The sequence below is a fragment of the Mauremys reevesii genome, linkage group 6 (genome assembly GCF_016161935.1).
Source record: "Mauremys reevesii isolate NIE-2019 linkage group 6, ASM1616193v1, whole genome shotgun sequence".
NCBI lineage: Eukaryota > Metazoa > Chordata > Testudines > Geoemydidae > Mauremys > Mauremys reevesii.
This window is the reverse complement of record NC_052628.1, coordinates 67,100,065-67,113,859: the sequence shown is the minus strand read 5'-3', so window position 1 is coordinate 67,113,859 and position 13,795 is coordinate 67,100,065.

The following is a 13,795-nucleotide window of genomic DNA, read 5'->3' as shown; positions in this document are numbered from 1 at the left end:
GATGTTGCCAAGACAGAGCTGCTTGGTTTTAGGACTTGTGTGGCCAAAAAACAATTAGCAAATTGTCCTTCCTAATGGCCAGATTTAGGCCTTAAAGTTCTGTACCTACCTTGTATGTTTTATTCCTGGGGGAATTCTGTGCCACTGCGCATGTGCAGAATTTATATCCCCCATAGATTTCTTTGCTTCCCAGCAGAAAAATGACTTTCTGACAGGGAAGCAAAGGGAAGATGCAAAAGCAGTCACACACCACTTCCTAGCTGCGCAGGTACATTGTTTCAGGCATCCGGAGCAGCCAGTGGAGAGGTAAATCACTGCAGGGCTGGGGACACCCCTGCCAGTGGCTCCTACCCTGAGCCAGGATCAACTGCTAGTCCAGCTGGGCTGGAGGCAGGAGAGGACGGGGCTGGAGGCAGGAGAGGACGGGACTGCCTCTTCCCCTGCAAGGAGTGGCTGGAGCTGCATCAGACCCACCCTGAGAAACCTCCTCCAGCTGCAGGAAGCTCAGCATCCTCCCCTGCTTCCTGCCCCCATCGCTAATCAGCTGTGGGGTGTGTGGGGCGGTGTTACTGTATGGGGAGCTGCTCCCCTATCCACCCAACCTCCGTGCATGTGGACCTTCCATACCCAGGCACCCTTGCCAAGCCTCACCCCATACACCCAGAACCCTCTAGCCCTCCATATGTGAACCACACCCCATTGAACCTCAACTCCTGCACCTGGAGCCCCCTGGACCCAGACCCCCTGCCTCTGGATTCCCACCCCTTCACCCAGACCATGCCCCACTGAGCTCCCTGCACTCAAACCCCCACCCTGATGAGCCTCAGCCTCCTGCGCTAGCCTGAGCCCACACATCCAGACCCCCATGCCACTGACCCCAATTAGCTGCACCCAGACCCCCACCACACCAAGTCCCACTCCCCCAGCACCCAGACTCCCCTCCTGAGACCCGCATACTCAGACTCCTCCACTGAGCCCCAACCACTTTCACCTGGAAACCCCTGCAGAATCCCATTGCCCCTGCACCTGGAACCCCCCAATGAGCCTCTGTGCATCCAGGTCCCCCCACACCTAGACACCCTACTTAGCTGCCTGCACCCAGATTGTCCCACATAGAATCCTCTCACCCCACACCTGGATCCCCCCACACTGAGCCCCTCTACATGTGGATTCTGCCTGGTTGAGCCTGCCTGCCCTATACCTGGTGTACCTGGTGTTTATGGGGCAGGCCCAGGCCTTGTGCTATGTCAGGATTGGGTGCAGCCTCACCACTGAGTCTGTGTCCCTGGGGTTGGGATGAGGAGGTTGCAGGGTGATCTCCCACCTTCGTGCAGCCAGTGGCCTGTGCTCCCCACTGCCATGCTGGAGCCTCTGTGCAGATTTCTTAATTTTTTGGTGCAGAATGGCTTCAGGAGTATTATTACTAACACCACAATACATCAGGACTGTGATAATATGAGCAGAGTTGATATAACTGTAAGAGACTTCTGGAGTATACAATATGTGTGTATAAGAAGAGATGTGTCTCTCTCATATGCCTCTCTATTCCATGTGGAACACGTGGCTTCCACCACTGCCTTCCATCTTTGTTGGTCTCCTGCTGCAATCTTAGCTTCTTCTTATGTCATTGTAATAGCTTTAAATTTTGCTACTATTGTGTGCTTCCGTGTTATCCTTTGTCTACCTCATCACCTTCTGCCTTGGGTATTCCAAGTCTAACACCTGTCTTGTTATGATATTCAGGTCTTTCCTCCAAGTATGTCCTAACTGGCTCCATTTTTTGTTCTGTAATTTTCTGTCCTACCAGTTTCTGTATTGTCCTCCTACAAAGTTCTTCATTTGTGATATTTTCTGACCATTTAATATTGAGGATTTGTCTAAGTCAGCTGTTTATGAAAACTTGGAGTTAGATAGGAAGGTCCTAATGAGTTTCCAAGTCTCAGCACCGTATAGTAAGACTGACTTTACAATGATGTTAAATATTTGAAGTTTAGTTTGGAGGGCAAGATTTCTGTCTGAGATATAGACATACAGATATTTCTTACAGTTGATAGTCTACAACCAGTCTGCCCTCTGTTTTCCCTTGGAAGGTTCTGTCCTTGAAATTTGGTTATGTGTTACAAATATTTTAATATGGAGGTGCTGCAAACACTTGTACACCTGCATAGCTTTACATATCTGAGAAGTCAGATTTTCTTATATTCGCTCGCTATGGGTCTGGTCCTATGAATTGCTGGGCACCCTGTACTCCCATTGGAATTAACGGGTCTGATTCTGTTCTTCTTGATTTCCATGAAAGTTTTGGCATTGAGCCCAACAAGAGTGGAAGATTTGCAGCAACTTGTTGGAGGTGCTCATGTTTCAGGGGGTTGGGCAGCATGAGTTAAAATAAGACTGTTGGACTCTGAAGAGTGATCCCTTTATTTTGACATACTAAAAGCCAATACACACAGTCATTGGGAATGGTAAGCTTTTCTACCCTTTCCCAAATGCCTTGTGACCTATGGGCCTTATTCTGATTTGACTCACACCATGTTTATATCGGTACAATTCCATTGACTTCAGTGGAGTTAGTCCAGATGTATGTTGACGTGAGAAGAGAATTGGTTCTTATGTCTGTCAGCAGGACTGATCCTGGCTTTTCCACACATTTTAAATACAATTCTAAGAAATATATTTAAAAATCATGTTTGCCTATAGAATACAGTATGGTGATCATTAATGCCTCCTGACACTGAGCTCATAGATTAAACTGAGAGCTTACTGCAAACATAGGGAATAAATTATCTTTTGAATGACAAAGTGTATAAAATACCCTTCAATTCCTAATGGTAAAGTAAGTGTTCCTGTCTGATTGTACATACAGAATGCTCAAATATTTGTAAGATAGTACTTGTTTTGTGCTCAGAAATTTATATTCTTATCCAAATTGATAACTGCCAAACAACAACTTCAAATTGCACAAACTTTTATGTGATAGCAAAACTCCAAAGACACATAGTACACAATGTCGTTGTAGCCATGTTTGTCCCAGGATATGAGAGAGATAATGGGGGGGGGGAGGGGCGTGAGGTAATATCTTTTATAGGACCAACTTCTGTTATTGGAAGAAACAAGCTTTCGAACTTCACAGAGCTCGTCTTCAGGTCTGGAAAAGGTAACCAGATTGCCACAGCTAAATATAAGGTGGGACAGATTGTTATGCATAAGGGCTTAATAGGTCACATGAGACCACTTAAAATGAAGTGGACAATTAACACCTCCACAGTCAAAGGACAAAGGAGGATTAGTAGGTTACAAAGGGCATGGCTACACTTGCAGATGTAGAGCACTGGGAGTTAAACCAGCCTTCCGAGACCGCAGCAGGGAAAATGCTGCTGTGTGTTTACACTGTTAGCTGCAAGCGCAGTGGCGTAGCCACATTAGCAGCTCTTGCAACGCCAGAGAGAGCAGTGCATTGTGGTAGCTATCCTAGTGTGCAAGTGGCTGCAGCATGCTTTTCAAATGGGGTGGGGTGGGGATGGAGTGTGACTGGGAGTGTGTTGTGTGTATGTGGGGGGAGAGACAGTGTGTTTTGGGGGGGAAGAGAGTGTGTCAGCATGCTGTCTTGTAAGTTCAGACAGCAGCAGACCCCCCCGCCCCCGCCCCCATACACACACACACACACACACACACACACACACACACACACACACACACACACACACACACACACAGAGGCACAAAAGCCTGCATTCCACAGTTATGGTTTGCTTTGTCCCGGAGCAGATAAGCATGCTGGCTATGAGAAAGGGAGCTTTGAAAGGGGATATCCGCATGCCTGCAGCCGAGTTCAAAACAATGACCAGAGTGGCCATTTGACTTCAAGGGATTATGGGATTTTTCTGGAGGCCAATCACAGCGCAGTAATGCAACACGTCGTCCACACTGATACCTGGGCATTTCAGCCGGGGCGCAGCAAGATTTAAGATTCTCGTGGAGGTGGTTTACCAGGAGTGCTCCAGCTGCAGAGTCCCGGAGCTCTAAGTGCCTTGCCAGTGTGAACACCTCAGGAGTTAGGGTGTCTGGGGCTGATTTAATGCACTCTAACTTGCAAATGTAGCCAAGCCCTTTTGTTGTAATGAGCCATAAAACCAGTGTCTCTGTTGAGTCCATGATTTTTAATGTCTAGCCAAGTTATGAATTTAAATTCCTGGGCTCATCTTTTGAAGATGTTGTGCAGGTTTCTTTTGTGAAAAGTGTTCACCAACAAGTGATATGATATTTTTGATTTTTATCATTTTTCTGTGCAAATTCATTCAAGAGCATAATGATCATCTTTTTTCCACCCACATAGTTGTTATCGGGCATGTGGTCTGTTTTGGCATGTATTGATCATCATAGCAGTGGAGATAAGTCTGCAGGTTTTGCATTGTTGTTCTGGCAGGGTTTGGTGCTGCTTTGAGTTGGTGTATCCTGGTCTGTGGGGAGCTTGCTTCTGATGATGAACTTGGAGAAACTGGGAGGTTGTCTGAATGCCAAAAGAGGGGATTGGGAAAGATTTCTTTCAGGATGTTGTCCCCATTGAGTATGGATTGTAATTATTTGATGATGCTCTGTATGGGTTCCAGTGTGGTGTGGCAGGTGACAAATAGAGGTGTGTGGTCAGTTTTGTTTTATTTTTTTCTGTATGGAAGCAGGTTCTCTTGGGGATCTGGATGGCCTGCTGCATAATGCAATCTACTTCTCTGGTGGAGTGCCCTTATTTGCCTTAGGTGGTTTTAAGTATGTTAAGGTATCTTTCTCCTCAGAGCATATTCTGTGGTATTTGAGTGCTTGACTGTAGATAACAGTTTTTTTCATGTGGCTGATCTAGTTAATGGATCTGTGGAGGTAAGTGTGATGACCTGTAGGTTTCTTATATAGAGCTGTTGGTAGGGTTCCATTGTTGAAGCTGATCATGGTGTCCAGAAAGTTGATGCTGGTGTGGAAGTGTTCTGAGAGCGTTTGATGGATGGATGGTGGTTGTTGAAGCCATGATGGAAATCTATGAGGGAGTTTAAGTTGTCCATCCAGAAGATGAAACTATCATCAATATATCTCAAGTATATCACTGTAGATGGTACATTTTTCTAGAAATTCTTCCTCAAGTTGTCCCATGAAGAAGTTGGCATATTGAGGAGTGTGATGGGGGGTGTTCACCTTCCACCACCCCTAAGAGGTTAAAATGGCTCAGAAGGGGCTACTTCACAGGATGAGCTGCACATGAGTGAGATGTAGGCTGGATATACTACCCTAATTGAACCTGAAGCCCAGCTGGGCAGGAAGAGGAGTGGCTTGTATAAAGCTAGGGAGAGGAGACCAGCAAGGAGGCTGCAGGGAGAGAGAGAGTCAGCAGTCACTTTCAAGGTTTAGAGAAAGGAGCAGGAAGAAGCCTACAGAAAACAGCAGCAAGGGTGAGACCACGTGGACCTTAGCAGCTGATTGTGGGGTTACTATGCTGGAAACCCAGTGTAGAGGGTGACCTGGGTTCCTCTACCAGCCAGTGGGGGAGTGGCAGGGACAGGCAGTGGACTTTGAAGACTGCCTGATGCATTTTTTTTAGAGAAACTTTGATATCTCAAAAGCGGGGAAACTAGAGTGACCTGGCAGGAAGGGCAAGCCACAAAGAGGAAAGATTGCAGCTCATGGGGCATGAGAAAGGCCATGGAGTTAGCTATAAGGACAAGGGACTGAAAAACCACAAGAGGAGGTATCAAACCAGTGGTGAGCTAATCCCCAGATGAGCTACTAGGAGATGCTCTAGCAGTGAGCAGAGCTGTGACAGGGAGCCATCCTAGTACCCATGGCTGTTCCCAAGATTTGGACAAAGTGTTTGCTGTTGAATGCCAAGTTGTTGTGGGTGAGGATGAAATGGATGAGTTCGGTGATATGTTTGGGATGGATAGCTGAGTGTTGTCCAATGTCTGTCTTGTAGATATATTAGGTCTGCAGCAATACCATCATGGTAGGGATGTTGGTATGTAGGGAAGTAACATCCATGTTGGCAAGGCTGGTGTTCTGAAGGTGGTTGTTAATATTATGGAGTTTCTGGAGGAAGTTGGTTGTATCCTGGAGGAAAATGGCTGTTTGTGTGGCAGTGGTTTGAAGATGGTTTCTATGAGTCCTAATATTCCTTCAGGAAGAGTACCATAGCCACATATGATGCGTCTGCCTGGGTTACCTTGTTTGTGTATCTTGGAAAATATGTAGAAGGGCCCTGGGGTGAGTTTGTGTGAGATGAGTTGATAGAGTTTCTCTTGGAGTTGTTTGGAGAAGGATCTGATGATATCCTTAAATTCCTGGGTGAATTGTTTGGGGTCTTCTTTGAGTTCTTCTTAGTATGTGGCATCGGAGAGTTGTCAGTTGGTCTGTTTGTCTGGTGGACACTAAAAATTATGGACTCAGAGACACTGGGTTAAAATGGCTCATTACAACAATTTGTAACCTACACTGGAAAAGTGACGAGCCAGTGGCTGACGAGCGATGAACGAGTTACGAGCAAGTGATGAGTACGCACAATGAGCTGCAGTGCTGTAGTGCTTCAGCACAGACACTACCTATGCCAGCAGAAGGGATTCTCCCATCAGTGTAGGTAATTCACCTCCCCTAGAAGGGGTAACTAGATCAGTGGACGAATTCTTCCGTTGACCTAGCACTGTCTACAAGGGGATGTAGCTTACCTACCTTGTTCAGGGGTGTGGATTTTTCACACCTGTGAGCGATGTAGTTATGCCAGCCTAATTTTCTAGTGTAAACCAGGCCTAACTCTCCTTTGCCCTATGATTGCAGAGGCGTTAATTGCCCACTTCATTTTAAGTGGTCTCATGCAATATGTGTTAAGCTCTTATGCTTGACAATCTGTCCTATTTTGTATTTAGCTGTGTGGGCTTGGCTACACTCGAAACTCCTGTGGCAGCGCTTTGAAGTGCGAGTGTGGTCGTGGTGCCAGCTCTCCCAGCGCTGCAGGTACTCCACCTCCCCGAGGGGATTAGCTTACAGCTCTGGGAGCCGCGCTCCCAGCGCTGGGGCACTGTTTACACTGGCGCTTTACAGTGCTGTAACTTTTTTCACACCCCTGAGCGAGAAAGTTGCAGCGCTGTAAAGCGCCAGTGTAGCCAAGGCCTGTGTCAGGTTACTTTTTCCACACCTGAAGAAGATCTCTGTGAAGCTCAAAAGTTTGTCTCTTCTGCCAAGAGAAGTTGGTCCAGTAAAAGTTATTATCTCATCCACCTTGTCTCACATAGTATAAAAAGCATTTTCAAAGGTGCTGTGTGGCTATGTTCTTTTTACACCAAAGCCATTTTGATGTTTGACTGATTACTGCCTAAAAATGTAAAAGACATAACAAAATGTAATAGTAAGTGTACCTGTGCAACGCACAAACCTCCATCATATACAGATCTGTTCAATACTAAGGATCTTTAGAACATGACACAGTGTGTAACAGGACAGATACAACTTTAAGAGAGTGAGTGAGTGTTGGCTGTGCAACCCTACCATCCATCTTATTTTGTATTTCTTACGGTTGTGGACCATCTCTAATTTAAACTGTGAAAAAATCATCTCCTCTTCTTCCAATGCAGCCAGAAACATATCTGTTTAAGCATGCAAGTAATTGCAAATCCGTCAAAGCTGTGCTGCATGTGGTACCCATTAACGGGTTAATTTCTAAAAGCCACAGTTCTTACTAGTTGCTAGGTAACAGTCTTCTTATTTCAATCTGCGATAACCCAATGAGTTTGTTTTGATGATATGCTTGTAACTTGATATTTTGCTGTGAAAGTCTGGGTGGGGTGGACTTTCTGTGAAATCCAGCAAAAATAGAATTAGTTGACTTTGTTCAGTTTGCTTGTACAATCTTTTTAATTATGCTGAGTTGAATTTATTGTCTTAATGAAGCCAGTTGTACCTCAGCTCCTGTGCACGTGTAACATTTTGCATTACTAGTACAGGGTAACTTGAATCCTTTAAAATATACACATGCAGTCTTTAATTATAATTGTTGTGAGACTCACAGCCTTGAATTTCTTGACTTCTATCAATGTGGTAGGTGGACAAAGCACTGGATTAGGATTTGGGAGACCTTGGGTTCAATTTCCAGCTCTGCCACTGGGCTGTTGGGTGACATAGGACAAGTCGTTTTACCTTTCAGTTTCCCCATCTGCAAAATGGGAATAATGATACTGACCTCCTTTGTAAAGTGCTTTGAGAGCTACTGATTAACACTGTTTATATATATAAGTTAGGTATTATTATGCAGTAAAATCTCAATGTAATATTATATTAATGTATTTTTTGTATATTTTGTAGGCAGTAGAAAGAAAGATATTAAGGAGATGGAAGGTATAAAGGACAAGGAAAGAAGAGGGATTGGCAATGAGAGAAGACACAACTATAACCCACAGATTTTAATCCCTTTGTAGTATGTGACATTGTTATAGTAAATATTTCCTAATAACATAGGCCGTTAGGTTTCATATTAAGGTCTCTGTCTTTCAAGAAGTTCTGTGTGGGTGAATCCCCATGTTGTGCAGAGGTCTGTACTCTAAATTGTCCAAGGCAAAATACAACTCATCCTGTTACGTAACATCCTTATAACAGTCAGCAAAAGTTAAAGGTAGAAAGACTGAATTAGTTCTTGAGATGATTTGGGAGTCTGTCTGTGCAATTTATGATTCTGTGTGAGATTGTGAACTCTCTGGATGTATCTTTACTAAGCTGCAAACTCCATTTTGAAATGTAAGGACTAGTTGCCTTCTCTGTGGTCTCTTTGTCTTTGCCTCTATATTAGACTCAGATTCCAAGTTGTAGGGTAGAGGGCTGACCACAGAGGGTCATTAAATCGGGATGATCCTCTATTCAAATACAAACATCCTACACAGTAGGTGGGCTCCCATCCAGAAGAACTGGTGTGTCATCCCCCGCACCCCGAAGTTGCCTGGCCACAGAGTCACTTGGCAGGGGTCAGTGATCACCTGTTGAGGCTGATCAGGACATCACCTAACAGAGGAACTATAAAGCCAAGGGCTGATCTATTTGGAATCGTAAGCCTTTTTCACCATCTCAAGATGAGGGAAACTGCTTCAGGAACCTGATGAGGCAGGAGTAACCCTGCTGACCTGAACAAAGATTGTCCCCTAAGGACTCCCAAGGGAAGGGTGAACTAGAGTGAGTGGCAGTATGTTCAGAGTGCTTGGTGTTTTCTATATGACCTGTCTATTTCTCGTGCTAATAAAGAAAGAACAATAGCATTTTAGACCCCTGTGCAAAGTATCTGTGTTATGTGCTACACCGTATTATGTGTCCCTTGAAGAGCTAAACCAGAAGGGTGGAGTTGTGGGAAAGGGTGTGTTTTTAAGCTATGGGAGAGTCAGAGGGGTCAGCTCTGGTTCCCAGGGGCTGGGCGGTTGGACTACATGGCTGCAATTCTCAGGAAGGTTTACTAGACAGAGGATCTGCACCTCAAGAATGTTCCTAGGGAACCCAAGACTGGGACAATGCCTGGCCTCTGTTCAGACTCTGGAGGCTTAAAACACACAGGATCCAGTGGCTGGATCCCCTCACAGTAGTCCAATGAGTGGCCAAGAGGGAGGTGCTCAACTGTACCGGTGACAATCCAAGTCTGCTAATACCACTCGAGGACTGTGTTGAGATCATGACTCATAAACAAAAAGAGAATGGAATCAAAAATGTATGGACCAAATCAGAAATTAGGTTTAATTGGGGGATGAAATGAGGGTATGGGCTATTCCTACCATTACTCCCTTCTGGGATCCTTAATAAAGAGACTTCAGTGGGGAATCCAAATGGCTGAATGATGAGTGGATTGAAAGGAGCAAGCTTCACCAGCATGGCTGCCACCACCACCATTTCTTGGGATCCCGGGTACCACCGTGACACTACTGGGACTTTGTTTTCCTGATTTTGAGAGATGTCCTGATCAGGCTGGGCCAGAGAGAGGGAGCTGATGACATCACTGCCTCCACCAGCTTTGGCTAAATTCTGAGCACAACTGAAATGTGAGTCTTGGGTTCCTGTTCTCACCCCCTCCTTTGTGTGTCAGTTTCTTTCCCCACCTTATTTATTCTTTTTCCTATCTCTCTCCTTTTGCCTTCTGTCTAAGAGTCTGGCTTAGCCAGCCAAGACTGTCTCTTTCACAACATTGTTGTGAGCCTATGACCAGAGAAACAGATAAAAGTAATAGCTTAAACTGCCTGATGCTGGTCCAAGTTTGCCAGGTTTCAGCGTGTCAAATAAGACTGTGAGCCATGCCTGTGTTTCTCCAGCAGTGAGGTTGCTAGTAAGAGTCAGCACCAGAGACAGAAGCTGCATTTTCTATTTCTGCTGTTCTTTTCTTTCCCCTTTTGTGTGCTTGTCTTGCCTTTGTCTTCAAGGAAGTAGATCTGACTGTATGCACAACAGTAGCAACCACACCTCCAACCCATCTCACCTAATGTTTTCTCTTTTCCACCAAAAGAAGTTATTACTATCTTTAATACCATCTAAAAGATTGTCAAGCAGGGAGATTTCCTTATAAAAACTCTCTACAGTTAAAGAGAAAGGGAATAGGAGATATTGTTAAAATTAAAGCCTGATTTAATACTTTACATTTCAAATGCCTTAATTGTTTCTTCTTCTTTCTCTATATGTTTAGTCTCATTTGCCATGAGACTAAACAGGCCAGGGTCTCTGTATTCCAACTCCACCATTCTTGTTCAGCTGTTTAGTGCTGTACAGCATCAGGGGCACCTTAACACCTTTGCCTCTGTGAGGCCATTTATTCCATTGAAATTAACACAACACCCATTACATGCAATGGGCCTTTGTGCAGGTGCTCATTGAAGGATCAGGGGTGGAGAAATTAAATCCACAATAGAAGAACCCATGAAAGTAGCAGACAAAAATGTGCACAAGGCATGATAGCTGATCAAGATATATTGATGCTGTATTTACATTTATGAACCACTGGGAAGTTGCAATATTCCTCTTCAACCACATTTACAATGCTCTCTGATATTCTCTAATTTGGCAATGCCCATTATTGGTCAGTATTTGAGTAGACAGAAATAATGTCCATTTTTTCAATGCAATCATAAACTTTCACCCCTTAAGGGTTACGTCCACACTTTGATTAAAAAAAAACCCAAGGCACTGGGTCTGAGAGCCCAGGTCAGCTGACTGAGGCTCAAGGGGCTCAGGCTGAGGGGCTAAAAATAGCAGTGTAGAGGTTTGGACTTGGGCTCCAGTCCAGATTCTGAGACCCTCTCATTTCATGGAGTCTCAGAGCTTGGGCTCCAGACCGAGCCTGAACATCTACTCTGTCATTTTATAGCCCTGAAATCTGAACCCCGCAAGTGTGAGTCAGCTGACTCAGGCCAGCCACAGCCATGCCCACAGGTCTTTTATTGAAGTGTAGAAATAACCCTTAAAGGAGTGAAGTCACCTATTGCTCTATTAAATGCAGCCCTGCTGCAAGCATGAGGTTTCCTGCAACAATGTAAAAATTAATGAATATCTACTGTAATATTGGATAAATGCTCCACAAAAATTGAATTTGAACTTGTGTTAAATATTAAAAACAGTTTCACATCATGTCAACGTTGAACAGTTTCCTGAATGTTTTATGCATTATTAAAGCAAGCCAATTCGTCTCAGGAAAAACTGTCAGTTTAGCTCATGTGTGAATTATTGCCTGTCTTACATATAGATAGAATCTCATCCATGTAAAACTCCATTCTGTAAAAGGGAGCTGCTATCTACTAGAACAACAACAACAAAACTGTTTTAATACAAAGAGACATTATTTATGGCATAATAGGTCACCATGCTACTGTAACTACAGTTTTTCCAGAAACAGTTCTGGGTTTCCTGTCCTCTCTTGGTTCTCTTTGCTTGTAAAAGGTTACCTCTATCAAGTGTAGGATATAGTGCCTCTTTGGTTGTGTTTCTATTTACATGCATTTAGGATTCAATTACAAGATGAATCCAAGGTGACATTCATTTGGGTGGGGGTTGCAAATCAGATTGTGTTGTATATAAGAGATTCAATAACTGGATAATCTCAAATATGATTATCCTGCGGCGCATTGTTGGGGTTTTGTTGTGAAGGAGCAGGTTGAGGCATTCATTTATAAGCATTTCTATTCAGCAAAGGTAGAAAATGGGACTAACTAGGAAGTTTGAGTTTAAGGTAACATTATTCCTTTACGTTTAGATGTCAAGGCTGTCACAAGCCTTTTACTTTGGGATTTTGGCTGCAGGAAACATTTATTTGAGAGCTTATGGAAACATGGAATTTCCATTATATGGGAAATGTCAACATTCTGAAATATATTTTTGTTTCAAATTAGAACAACCCCCCAAAATTGGAAATTGCCCACAAAATATAATAAATAAAAAAAAATTGTCTTTGGGTCAATAAAAATGTTCCATTTCAATAAAATCAAAACATTTGTTCTGATTATGACTTTTTCTATTCTATTTTCTAATAAAATATACAATAAAATTTTAAAACATTTTGAAATGGAAATTTTCATTTTTCATTCTGATAAGGTCAACAAGGAATATTTTCATCTTATCAAAATATTCTTTCAATTTTTTGTCAAAACAAAATGTTGTCAAAATCAATACATTCCCATGGAAAGTTTCAATTTAGAGAAAGTGACATTTTCTGGCAGAAAAATATTCCATTAGAAATTTGTCAACCAGCTTTACTTTATCCTTTTGGGTTCCTGGTTATCAATAAACCAGGGGTTGGCAACCTTTCAGAAGTGGTGTGCCGAGTCTTCATTTATTCACTCTAATTTAAGGTTTCACGTGCCAGTAATACATTTTAGCGTTTTTAGAAGGTCTCTTTCTACAAGTCTATAATATATAACTAAACTATTGTTGTATGCAAAGTAAATAAGGTTTCTAAAATGTTTAAGAAGCTTCATTTAAAATTAAATTAAAATGTAGAGCCCCCCGGACCAGTGGCCTGGACCCGGGCAGTATGAGTGCCACTGAAAATCAGCTCGCGTGCCGCCTTCGGCACACGTGCCATAGATTGCCTATCCCTGCAATAAACCATGTCTGTGCAGCACCTGGAAGAAAACCCAATTGGACAAGTTCTTTTCCTCCCGGTTATGCCTGCCTGTTACTGCTCTGGCTGGCTTCTCACAGGTACTGCAGGGTGGGCCATGGATTGAAAGACAGAGAACTGGCAGATGCTTTTCCTTTAATAAAGTGATTGTTCCTCATCACAGTTAAGCAATGTAAGGAGGATGGCTACAATGCTGTTTGAATTCTGCTATTACAGTTGATGGTTGCCATTAAAGACAGATATATTTGTATTTCTTGAATGTTTTTATTTTGGGTAATGAGTGTAAAGAAAATCTTCAATGCAGTTTGTCATTGCATATGTGAATTTTATATTTTTAATAAAGTGCTAGACTGACAGGTGTAGAGACCCAAATTCCCTTTTTATCTACAAAAAGGGTGTGGCACAGGCAGGAGCAGTTCTATTCAATGGGCCTGATTCTCTGTTGAGCTTCATCTTGTGTAGTCATTACACCCTGAGGGCTTGTCTACACTTAAAACTCGGCAGCAACACATGTTTGCTGCTGTAGCATAAAGTAGACACTACCTACACCAACAGGAGGAATTCTCCCATTGGTAATCCACCACCCCCAGAGGTGGTAGCTAGGTTGACAAAAGAATTCTTCTGTCAACCTGCAGCAGGGGATTTAGGTCAGCTTAACCACACTGCTCGGGGGTATGATTTTTTCACATCCCC